This window comes from Salvia miltiorrhiza, chromosome 5 (genome assembly GCF_028751815.1).
Source record: "Salvia miltiorrhiza cultivar Shanhuang (shh) chromosome 5, IMPLAD_Smil_shh, whole genome shotgun sequence".
In the NCBI taxonomy this organism is placed as follows: domain Eukaryota; kingdom Viridiplantae; phylum Streptophyta; class Magnoliopsida; order Lamiales; family Lamiaceae; genus Salvia; species Salvia miltiorrhiza.
The window spans coordinates 54977858-54991422 of NC_080391.1; positions in this window are offsets into that span (position 1 = coordinate 54977858).

Consider the following 13565-nt stretch of genomic DNA (forward strand, 5'->3'; position numbering starts at 1 on the left):
GTGCTAAACTACAATCAGAGTCTCAGATTGGGAGCACCAAGGCTATCATTCCAAGGAAATAGGCTGACTTCAAGGCCTTTGGAAAGAAGTTTCTCTCATTCTTACGAGAGAAGGACGATTCAAGAGATACCAGCTCCAGACATGAAGGTAAAACTCAAATGTCCCGAAGGATGGAGAAGGGTTTCCACAAGAATTGATACAACCGAAAGGAAAAATCAATTTCCTTGCGACGCGTTGTATTACTTGGCAAATCTAGAAAGTAACCGATACATCGGAACACTGGAGGTCGGAAACTTTGAAATCCAAGTTGAAGGCCAAACCGGACAAGAAGCTGACGTCCTAATCTTAGGACGCAATTTCCTTGACCAATATCAACCATGGTCATGGAAAGCAAATGGAATGGAGATCACAATCGGCGGAAGAAGATTGATGATCCAATGACGAGCCCATTCTCGATATACATTTCCATAGGGATGTTATACGAGAAGTTCAAAGCAGAATATTTTGCTGCTTATATCGACTCAGGAGCAGGAATCTGTACAGCAAAAAGAGGAGTTTTTTCAGCAGAAGTTGAAAAAGAACTACCTCGAATTGCGGGAAGGGACTTCTCCAAAAAGATTTTGCTCCTATCAAAGGGAGTGAAACATACAGAAATATTGATCGGCGGTGCATGACAAACACTTTGGTACAAGGTCAAGACTCCACCGATATATTTCCATGATACCGGAGCAGATATATTATTCGGCAATAATTTTCTGCAAACTTTCAAGCGGTACACACAAGACAATGAGGCCAGAAGGCTGGTGTTCACAACCAATTGTGACCACAAGATCATTGTGCAAAGGCTCGAATGAGCTTTTAATCGATCAATGCCATTACAATTTCGCAGCAAGCGTGGTGATAATGATGGCAGACTCCGGAGACCACAAATGAAGGATCAAATGAGGTTCGGAGAAGTTTTGCTCAAATGCAGAATTGAGGGATTCCCAGACCTCTCCAAAGAGGAAACCCAAATCCTCAAAGTCTCCTTAATATCACACAAAGATATTAAGGAAGAAGAACAGGTGTCCATAGCCGACGTCAAAAGAAGAATCCAGAGGTGTTACCACGAGGATCCTTTGGCATGGTGGGACAAGAACCAGCTCAAAGCCACCTTAAAGGTTAAAACTGGAAATGAGCATGAGTTTGTAAGGTTCAGACCTATCCTGATGAACATTCAAGATCAGCAGGATATGAGGAGTATAATCAAGGAACACCTTGATTTAAAGTTGATCGAACCAGGAAACTCGCCTTACAGTAGTCCTGGATTTCTGGTGAGAAATCATGGGGAGATCAAATGAGGAAAACCAAGATTGGTCATTAATTACAAAGGAATCAATGACATTCTTGAGTTCGATGGATATTTCATCCCGAGCAGAGAACACCTTATCAACTGCATCAGAAGTGCAAAGGTATTCTCAAAGTTCGATTGCAAATCAGGATTTTACCAGATTCGCATGGAGGAAGGGAGTAAGAAGTTCACAGCCTTCTCAACTCCACAAGGACACTATGTCTGGAATGTCATGCCAATGGGGCTAGCTAATGCGCCCCAGATATTCCAAAGGAAGATGGATAATCTTTTCAATGATTATTCTTCGTTTATGTTTGTTTATATTGATGATATCCTCATTGCATCAAAAAATATTCATGAACATGTCAGGCACCTGGAAATCTTTGCGGATGTCTGTCAACAAGAAGGACTAGTGCTGTCTAAAAAGAAGGCAGTCGTGGCCACCCAGAAGATGGAGTTTCTGGGGATTGAGATCGATGAATCTGGAATAATTCTACAAGACCATATTGTGGAAAAGGTCAAGAATTTCCCGGAGGATCTTAAAGAAAAAAAGCAGCTCCAAAGCTTTCTCGGAGTTGTTAATTTTGCAGGGATGTTCATCAAAAACCTTGCAGAACACAGAAAAATCTTCAGTCCACTTCTGAAGAAAGATGTTCCATTTATTTGGAAGGAGGAGCATCGGGAGGGTATGAAGAAGTTAAAGGAGATTTGCAAAAATCTCCCAAAACTTTCAATACCACAGGATGAGGACGATCTAGTTCTCTACACTGACGCAAGAGATTTTTGGTGGGCAGCAGTGCTTACAAAGATCACACCTTATGGAGAAGAACCTTGCAGATACTGTAGCGGTCTCTTCTCTGACAATGAAGCTGTGCGATGGCACATAAACGAGAAGGAATTCTATGCAGTCAGAAAAACGTTCAATAAATGGCCGCTATTCTTACTTGCGAAGAGATTCATTTTGAAAGTTGATAACACTAATGTTAAAGCTTTCCTAACCAAGAAAATAGAATCTAAACCTGAAAAGGCTAGATTACTTAGATGGCAAGCTGAATGCCAATATTATGATTTTGATATTGTCATTCTAAAATCTGATGATAACGTTCTTGCAGATTTCTTAACAAGGGATGGAGCCAACAGAGGTTGACACCATCATGGATAACCAGAGGCAGCTCCTGGAAAATCTGGAGATGCTACAACAAGAATGGCAAGAGTGCTTACTCCATACCAAACAAGCGGGAAGGATACAATCGGATGATGAATCCAAAGTGTCTAACCGTATACGAGAATGTCTCAAAAAGATGTTAAGTCTTAATGAGGCAACCCACAAGCCGCTCCTGCGCGGGATTATGGCCCCCATGATCGAAGCAAGCATTACCGTACAGGCCGGATTACCTGTAGCAGGGGATTCAAATACCCCTAGCACAAGTTCTGAGGCTAAGGTGTTAAAACCGGATCCTCGAGAAAAAGATGTTGCTAAGGCTTCACCGCCCGAACCAACATATCAACCCTCCACCTCTGGGAAAAAAGAGGGAGAGATCAGTCTTAGGCCCCTGACAGGCAAATCTAAGACTGATACTAACATTATTGAAATTTCTCCTGTTTGGCAGATGTACCAATCCAGGTGGGAGAAACTTAATACCAGAAAGGGACTTAATTCGAGCTATTGCCGGGTTGATGACAGAGAAAAATATCCTCGTGTATGGATGACCCCCGGAGCCAAGCCTCAGGAGGTCAGGGAGTTGTATGAATTTGGGGCGCTAGCCTCAGTTTATACTACATCACCAGCATTTAGCGAAATCAAGGGTCTACCAAGGTGGATCCAGGAGACAGTCTATGATGGGTGGTCGAACAATCCGTCTCTAAATAGGGGAGACGTCCTGGAGTTATACTTTCTCAGTGCAGCTCCAGAACCAGCAGGCAAAGGGAATCATGAAGCTTTCCATTTCATTAAGCTTCGGAGACCTGATACGGAGGCTTTAAACCGAGTTAAGGCACCTGATCATGAAGTTTCCATTGTCACGACATTTACGGAGGATCAAATCTCCACAAGACGTACATGGGGACTATGGGTCTGTCTCACAGAGATGGACAAAGTAAAGTACCAATTCAAGTTCTCTCATAATGCAGGACTTGGAACTTTCTTGTTAAATTCAATGACATGAAAAACTACAAGCGCGGAGAAAGCCTTCGAAGAAAAAAGGCAGACACTCTGGCGAAATAAGATAGCGGGAAGCAAAGAAACCCGTCACAAGTTCTGCAACATGGCTCATCTAGGCCATTGGGTAGATCATATCTGCACGGAGTGTCCCACGTAGAAAGAACCGGAGTTCGGCAAAGGCTTATTTCCAAAGCCTAAAAAGAAGAAGTTCCGGTCAGACGAATATGAGGAGCACAAGACTCCACATGGACGAGCACCACAGGCACCAAAAAAGTAAGGGACCCGACAAAGAAAAGGAAGTCATGTGACTCAGGACAAGAGGACCACCCACTGAAAGAGAAACGTCGAAAGTGGGTGGATGATAATGCAGGCCAACTACCCACTGACCAAAGTGGGTAACTCTACAGAAGTTCCACTCATCAAAAGAAGACAAAGGATGGTGGAAAAGTTGCAGGCTGGCCCCTCACAACATTATCAGCTGAACAATGGAGTATGGGACCAGAAAAGTACCACTCACCGAAAGTAAAAGACAAGGCTGAGTGGAGGAAAAAGAGCTGGACCTCACCAACCATTATCACCAAAAGGATAAAGGAAGGTTCAACTCCCATGTGAAGGCACTAACTAGTGTCGGCAATTATGGCCGACAAAAGAAGGTGGACATCACCATCCAAGTTAGCTGGCCATAAAGAAGGAATCCAAGGCCAACTACTAAGCAATGCTAGAGGGCATCAAACCTCTATATAAGCCCAAGCTCTGGAGAGAAGAGATCATCGAAAATTCGGAACACTTTCACACAACACACTCTCTCTCTAGAAATTATCTTTGTAATTTTTAAATTTTAGTTTTCAAAGTTTTTCAATTCTAGTTTTAGTTTCTTTTTATTTTATGTATACAAGAATTAGCTACTAATGAGTAGCTAAACAAGTTTGTCTCCTCCCTTAGGGAGATAATATGAAATAAATTAAATATTTTATAATTCCTCTATAAACGTTTTGTTTTTGCTCAACTTTCCGGTTTAGTAGAAAATTTTCTTTCATTTATCAACAAAGTATTAAAGTCGGAGCATAGTGAAGGAGGAAGGTTGCAACCATCTCTTGCGAGTGCGTGGTTGGACGAAGCCTGGAAGGCAGACGGTTCGTAAAAAGCAACGAGAACTGACTCCGGAAGATGACCATTCGACGGAAGGTATAATGTTGATTTATGTTTAAGATTATTTTTTGAATTGTTACGGAAGCATGTTGGGCCTGATAATGTCTTTACCGACTATTTCCAATTGAGAACGAGGAATTGTATTCATAATGAACTATAGAGAATCATTTGTTAAGGGTATTTGTGCATAATGCTCGACACACTCGACATGCTCGACATTTGTTGCGAGCAATGCACCAGAATGTGCATAGGGGTATTATTGTATCAAATGGGTAGATTTTATATGTTTGGAAAAGGGTGGGTACATTTTTGTTTTTGTCTTTGAAAAAGGGTACTTTCCATTTTTGTAACGCCCCGCTTTTTACATGTGATAAATTATTTATTTATGGTGATTTAAAATATGATTTTTTTGTGATGCTTGATTTTATAATCTTGGACTTGAGGGAGTCCGTAGTTGCGCCCTAGTTAAAAGTCAAATAGAAATATTTAAAGTAGATTATAGTTATGCGTATACTGACTTCCATTACATATACGCGTGTGCTACTGAATTGGTTTCAAAACTTAAGGTTCCATTAACTTAAAGTAAATTGGTTTATTTCCTTAAACATATATATATAATTCGTTCATTATTAATTGGGGGTTGAAGCTAAATTACTCTATTCGGGACTAGAGTTAGTTTTAATTAGTAAATAATTATGTGATAATAATTTAATTGTTGTCAGATTCTTTAAATTTAATAGTATCGAATGTTATTTTTCTTAGTGTAGTGATGATGAAGGTCATATTGTATAGTTTTCAAGTTTTTGGCCAGAAACTTATTATATATATATATATATATATGTATATATGTATATGCGAATTTTATTTGAGAGTAAGATTGTTTAAGTCCTTATAAAATTATATTTATTGGATTAGGTGTGGCGCAACTAGGATCCTCATCTGAAAATTGATTGAGTTCTTTTGCTCTGCTTGATATTGAGGTGGGTGAATTTTCGTCTAACTCAATAAATATGTTTCAATTGCCACGTGAATTAAAATTGTTTATGGAATATTCTCTTCTATAAATCCAACGTGTATGAAATATTCTCTTCTATAAATTCAACGTGTATATTGTGGTTGAGATACGATTTTGATTGCATATGGTGAGTATGCGCATTGGTACTTATGGCAGCGTGACAACGAGTCACTGATTTGGGGACGACGAGTATGACAGGGTCCTGTGCACAGTTGAGCCAATCGGTTATTATCATTCCATGCCTGTGTGGCTGGATTATTTGCCTGTGCGGCAATGTTGTGAATGGTTCCTTGCCTGGGTGGCTGGATTATTTGCATGTGTGGCAATGTTGTGAATGGTTCCATGCCTGGGTGGCTGGATTATTTGTCTGTGTGGCAATGTTGTGAATGGTTCCTTGCCTGGGTGGCTGGATTATTTGCCTGTGTGGCAATGTTGTGAATGGTTCCATGCCTGGGTGGCTGGATTATTTGCTTGTGTGGCAATCTTGTGAATGGTTCCATGCCTGTGTGGCTGGATTATTTGCAGGTGAGGTAAGATGTGTTATTTATGCTGTGATGGTGAGGCAGGTTGCGAATGAGTATCGCTTTTCCACAATTTAATACACGTTTGGATAAATCATATCACCTTTATTGTTTCCCACCACTGAGTACGTTTTCGTGCTCACCCCCTTTCGTTAAAATATTTTCAGGTCAGTGATTTTTGAGCGGCGTGGCGGAATGGGTGTGGTGAAGTTGATTTGGACTTGTGGTTCCGCTTTGAACGTTAGACTTTAAATTTGTTAATTTTTCTTTGAGTCATTTTGAGGTTAAGCTTGCTTTTATTTTATGAAAGTTTTTGGTAGTTGGTTTAATTTTTTTGGTGAATGATGAACTTGACGTAGACGTATTTAATCGTTTAAGGCTTCGTAGATGATTTTCTGCAGCTGAACTTGTTTTGTTGATTTGGTGTTTAAATTGGTTAAAACGAAGTCGTATTTTGGTTCGTTTACTTTTAGGTAATTGAAAGTTTTAAATTAAAATTTTATTTCTAGTTAGTAAATTTTAGGGTGTTACATTTAGTGGTATCAGAGCAGGTCTACGATTCTGTAGACTTGCAAACTTAAATTGGTTCGTGATTGAGAAAACCACCATCACCCACTTCCGACGCGCGCTCCTGCTTGAGGTATTTATTTTTATTTTGTTTATTTTGGTGAGTATTTAAATAATGAACTATTTTTTAATATGGTGATATGTGGTGGAATTTATATGTGGCATGGAATGTGAGTTGTAAAAGTTTTTGAATGATAAAATCTTGTAAAACATGACATAAATGCGAATTATTTTCTCGTTTTGTCCTCGAAAGTAGGAAAAACCTAGGTGATCGAATCTTAGGCTCTACGTGTGAGGTTAGAATGGCAAACAACGGAGGAATACCTGCGAAATACCTTCACGCCTGACAAACATGGTTTTCGTACCTCAATTCCACATGATTTGTTGTCATTTTCCTTCATGTTTTGTTTGCCAATGCGTGTTTGTACCATAATGTTGAGTTTTATGAAGATTTGATGTTTTGGTATAGTTTTGGAGTAATTTCAGGAAAAATCAAGGATTAATTGGTGGATTTTGAAGATATGATATTGAAGTACGTCTCGAGAGGAATCCGTGAGCGCAAACGGCGACCAAATCCGAGTCCGGACGAGGGAGAACGGAGCAAAACGAGCAGACTGTGCAAAACGCCCAGTACCCCGCGGTCACCACCCGCGGCCGCGGGGTAAGACCGCGGGTCAGCTGTTCCCGACTCAGGAGACACCCGCGGTCACCACCCGCGGCCGCGGGGCGGGACCGCGGCCTCCCCTGCTTCCAGCCGCGTTTTCAACTGCGGTTCATGCCGTGACCGCGGGGAAGAGGCGGAGATCCGTCTTTTGGTGGGCCCAGACGCGATTTTTGCCCCAAAACTCCATTTTCCCCCTCTTTTCTCATATCTTTCATCTTCCTCACCCATTTTTCCATCTTCCCCAATTCCTCCACACCAAACCCTAGCCTCCATTACCACATTTTTTCACCAAGATTGAAGGCATTGAAGAGGAGAGAAGATTGAAGAAAGCTCATTAATAGGATTTGTCATTTCTTACTCTCTCTTTCATTTATGTACACCTTTAACTTTGATTTATTGTGTTTGAACATGTTAAGCTAATTTCCCATTGGTTTGGGGATTAGGCTAGATGGATGTTGTATTGGATTGAATGTTATGCTCAATATATTTCTTAGTTATTTCTATTGCTATTATCTTTTCAAGCCCTAGATTTATATCTTGTATGGATTGTTGGCCACTCTCTATGCATTTCCAATTTATGTTTTGAATCGGGAGAGGATAATCATAATAGATTAGGTGCTTGAAACATATCAACTCAATAAACCGAGAGGTTGAGAGTTGGGTGAGAGTTTGTCGATCTTTGTGTGCTTTTGGGAGTTATAGGTTAGAAGTTGACCGGGGACGGCAACTATGACCCGTAATCTACCGTTTTAGTCGTCCGGGAGGGGGCTAGAACTAGTTGGGAGATCACTCTAGATAATTAGGAATGTTAAGATTAATATTGAGCTATTTGAAATCCATTACTTGTCCATTGATGCCTAGTCCCTAAATCACCTTCATCACTTGTTTAATTCTCTTTGTTTGTTTGATCTTATTAGTCTTTGAAATTGCTAGATAATTGAACCTTTCACCTCATTGTTTAGTCTAAATAGCTCTAGCATAATGAATTAAGATAATCACTAGATTGAACTACTAATCCTTGTGGGATACGACCTTGCTTCCATATATTGCAACTACCCGTATACTTGCGGTGTGGTGAAAATAAATAGCGAACAAGTTTTTGGCGCCGTTGCCGGGGATTGGTTGAGTTTTTTACTTTTGATATTGTGAAAAGTTGTTTTTATCTAATTTAGATATTGTTTTTATGTTTGTTTATTTATATGTTTATTTATTTTTATTAGAGAAAATTGCCGCACAACCGAAGAAGTGGCACCAAAAAGAAATTAAATGGATGATGGAAGGAATGAGTTGGTTGAGGAACTCCAACTACAATTGGCGATGATGCAACTTAAGTTGCGTGTTTTAGAAGCCAAAAGAAATTATAGGCAACCATCTCTCCAAGGAGTGTTCCAACCAACACCTTCATATGGTGACTTTTATGACATAGGGTGCAATGCCATGGAGTGGCAATCACCATTGGAGTATGAGGACCATTTCAATAGTTGGAATTATGAAATTTCTTATTCCACTCAAGAAGGCTTCCAAGGGGGAAATCGATACTATCAAGAGGAGAAATCAAATTCAAAAGACGATCTCCTTCAATGCTTCATAGCTACACAAGCTTGGATAGAAAAAAGTCTAGCAAAATCGGAGATTATGCTAGAAGAGCAAAGAAGGTCTTTGGCTACCACTATGGAAAATCAAAAGCGAATTGATGATTTGTGCATGGCCATTAGCCTTCAAAATGGAACCTTGTATGAGGAACCAATGCCAATGCTAAGTGAAGAGCCTCAAGAAGTTGAAGAAGAGTATGAAGAAGATGAGGATCAATTCTCCAAACCCCTTGAAGTCGAGAGCCCAACTTTTCCGACACAACCTCTACAATTTCAAAAAGATGAAGATTTCACAAGCTTTAAAGAAAGCAAAGTCAAAAATTTTGTCGATCCTTACCTCGCCACAGGCGATTCTATGAAGGCTTGCTTCTTTCACTTTTATTTATCTTCATCTTTTGATTTTCACTTTGATTTGTCTAATAAGGAATTGTTTGAGTGTGGTGGTACTCTAGATGGTGAACGAGATTACCATGACGCCCGGGATGTCTCAAGAATTGCAAAGCCACCATATTTTTGGGTCGCGGTGGATGGAGCATGCAAATTTGATGAGAAATGGCCACCACCTAAGCCTCCACCTCGTTTGTGAGTATGAGACAAGTAACCATTTTCTCCTTCATCCAAACTTATTTCTCCTTTGTGTGAAATAAGTTTGGGGGGAGGGTGAAGATGGGTTACTTATCTCGTTTATCCGTTGTTTATTTATTTAGTTAGTTTAGTTTTCGAATAATGAGATTTTGTCTCTGTTTTTGAGCTTTTCCTTGTCTTTTGTTTTTGAGCTTGATTGTTGAAAAACATGAGTTGGATGAAATGTGTGTTGGGCTTATGATATGAATGTTGCTTTTGAAAAGAAATTGTGTGTATCACTTGTGGATTATGCATGAAAAGTTTGAACTTGTGACAAGTGAGTTAAATGTTTTGCCTCCAAGAACTTGATAATGAGCTTGTAAGATTTGAGCCATTGATTGTCATATTATCACAATCTCATTTTGTTCTTGAGTGTAAATCGATTGAGCATGTATGTTGGTCTCTAGAACTTGCCATGAGTCCTCTCTTGAAAATAAAAGTAGATGTGTTGTTAATATTGAAGTGATTTAAGGCCATCCTTGTTAGCCACTTGACTTAAATTGTGTCCAAATTCTCATGCGATCCTAGTTTACCATCTTTGTGCCTTATAGCCTTTCTTTGAATTAACCAATGATGGGTAGAACTTAGATTGTTAGTGGTTACTTTGATGAAAATGTATGAGAAATGATTGAAATTACTTGTCTAACTTTGATTGAGTGAAAATCACTAGTCCCCTATGAGCTCCAAAAGAAAAGAAAAGAAAAAGAAAAGCAAAAAGAAATGTTGAATAAAAGAAGTATAAAGGGGATTGATTTGCCTTTTGAATCATGATCTTGATAAGTATTCATAGGGTGAAAAAGAAGAAATGTGGGGATATTGGTTATTGATTGATTTGAAAAGAACAATGGTGAATATGACTTATTCAATTTGGGAATTATATATGAGTCACTTTGCCTATAAACACCTCACCTCACCAAAGAGCCCTCATTGCAACCTAAAGAAAAGCCCTTGTTGATCATTATTTATAACACATTGAAGTATAGAGAGTTAGGATAAATGGCAAGCTTATGGTAGATTGCATACATTGTTTCAATTTGAGTGCAAACACGCCCAATCTAAACACTTGAGAGTTGAGTGCATCATTGAAACATCCACATTTGTGAGGATTCAAGCTTGGAGGCCATAATATTGAACTCTTCATCACTTGTGATTTCTTGGAATGCATTTCTACTTGTGATACACTTTTGAAAGATTTTTGAAATTGTTGAAGCCCTTGAAATGACACCAATTCATTCTCACATGTTTGTTATCTTTTATTTATCTTCTCTTTGTTGTTTGGGGACAAACAACGCTTTAAGTTTGGGGGCTTGACAAACATGGTTTTCGTACCTCAATTCCACATGATTTGTTGTCATTTTCCTTCATGTTTTGTTTGCCAATGCGTGTTTGTACCATAATGTTGAGTTTTATGAAGATTTGATGTTTTGGTATAGTTTTGGAGTAATTTCAGGAAAAATCAAGGATTAATTGGAGGATTTTGAAGATATGATATTGAAGTACGTCTCGAGAGGAATCCGTGAGCGCAAACGGCGACCAAATCCGAGTCCGGACGAGGGAGAACGGAGCAAAACGAGCAGACTGTGCAAAACGCCCAGTACCCCGCGGTCACCACCCGCGGCCGCGGGGTAAGACCGCGGGTCAGCTGTTCCCGACTCAGGAGACACCCGCGGTCACCACCCGCGGCCGCGGGGCGGGACCGCGGCCTCCCCTGCTTCCAGCCGCGTTTTCAACCGCGGTTCATGCCGTGACCGCGGGGAAGAGGCGGAGATCCGTCTTTTGGTGGGCCCAGACGCGATTTTTGCCCCAAAACTCCATTTTTCCCCTCTTTTCTCATATCTTTCATCTTCCTTACCCATTTTTCCATCTTCCCCAATTCCTCCACACCAAACCCTAGCCTCCATTACCACATTTTTTCACCAAGATTGAAGGCATTGAAGAGGAGAGAAGATTGAAGAAAGCTCATTAATAGGATTTGTCATTTCTTACTCTCTCTTTCATTTATGTACACCTTTAACTTTGATTTATTGTGTTTGAACATGTTAAGCTAATTTCCCATTGGTTTGGGGATTAGGCTAGATGGATGTTGTATTGGATTGAATGTTATGCTCAATATATTTCTTAGTTATTTCTATTGCTATTATCTTTTCAAGCCCTAGATTTATATCTTGTATGGATTGTTGACCACTCTCTATGCATTTCCAATTTATGTTTTGAATCGGGAGAGGATAATCATAATAGATTAGGTGCTTGAAACATATCAACTCAATAAACCGAGAGGTTGAGAGTTGGGTGAGAGTTTGTCGATCTTTGTGTGCTTTTGGGAGTTATAGGTTAGAAGTTGACCGGGGACGGCAACTATGACCCGTAATCTACCGTTTTAGTCGTCCGGGAGGGGGCTAGAACTAGTTGGGAGATCACTCTAGATAATTAGGAATGTTAAGATTAATATTGAGCTATTTGAAATCCATTACTTGTCCATTGATGCCTAGTCCCTAAATCACCTTCATCACTTGTTTAATTCTCTTTGTTTGTTTGATCTTATTAGTCTTTGAAATTGCTAGATAATTGAACCTTTCACCTCATTGTTTAGTCTAAATAGCTCTAGCATAATGAATTAAGATAATCACTAGATTGAACTACTAATCCTTGTGGGATACGACCTTGCTTCCATATATTGCAACTACCCGTATACTTGCGGTGTGGTGAAAATAAATAGCGAACAACGCCTATGCAATACATAAATTCTGGTCGCATGAGTGGGATACCACGATAGGACTCATGGAAAATATGGTGGTATGGAGAGATTTGTGGCGGCAAATTGGAGTCCATGGGCCACCAATATCTGAATATGCTGCTGCCGACCATATAGAACAAATGGTGCCTAACGAGGTTTGGGCCATAACTTGGAAAGCAAAGGTGGACCGAGCGTGGATTCTACCCGATGGACGAAGGCAAATAAATTTCGAAGAATTTATGTCAACGCTGATTCGAAGGTGCCATCAACTTTGTCGTGGCATAATCCATATAAACGATGATGAAGAACCCGTACCACCCCCACAAAACGTAGGAGCACCTGAGGAGGTACCAGAACAGGAAGTAGAGCCCATAGGGGAAGAGGAAGCGGGGCTAATAGAAGAAGAGGACCCCGAGGAAGAGGAGGACCCCGAAGAGGATCCCAACATAGAGATTATAGATATTAGTAGTGATGATGAATATCATAGTTTAGCTTTAGACGAATTCTTTCTCATTTATGGTTAGAACAAGTGGATGCGTATATTAAGTTTTGACGATGTCTTCGTCTTAAATTGTGTTATTGGAGGAACAATTGTGAATAGTTAACTATTAGCAAGAGATAGTATTAGGTATCTATATATGGTAAATTTTTGTAAGATGTTATAGTCTGGTAGTTTATGTCTCCTTTATTGGCTTGATTAATACCTCTGGGCCATCTGTCTTAGCACTTTTTGATTCTGGTGTGTCATATTCTTTTATATCTGCTGAGCTATATGAGAAAATCAATGTGCTTGTGGAAGTAGAGAACTTAACACTTGATGTTAGACTCCCTTCAGGAGAAACTTTGAAGAACTGATAGGATGGTAAGAAATATTAAATTGATTTTTGGGAGGAAAAAGGTTAGCGGTCGACTGTCACGTTTTAGAGATGCATGATTTTGATCTAATCTTAGGGGATGGATTGGTTAAGTAGCAATTATGCCACCATAAGGTGTCATCAAAGAGAAGTGGTGTTTCAAAGACCGGAGGAGGGGGAGTTTACATGTTATGGGGCAAGTGTTGGTAAGTTACCCAGGGTCATTTTTGCCATGAAAGCAATGAAGATGTTGAGAAAACCTAATGTTCAAAGATTTCTAGTAAAACTGATGGGGTCGACACCAATAGAGGCAACGGTGGAGGATGTCGAGATAGTTCGTGAATTTCCCGATGT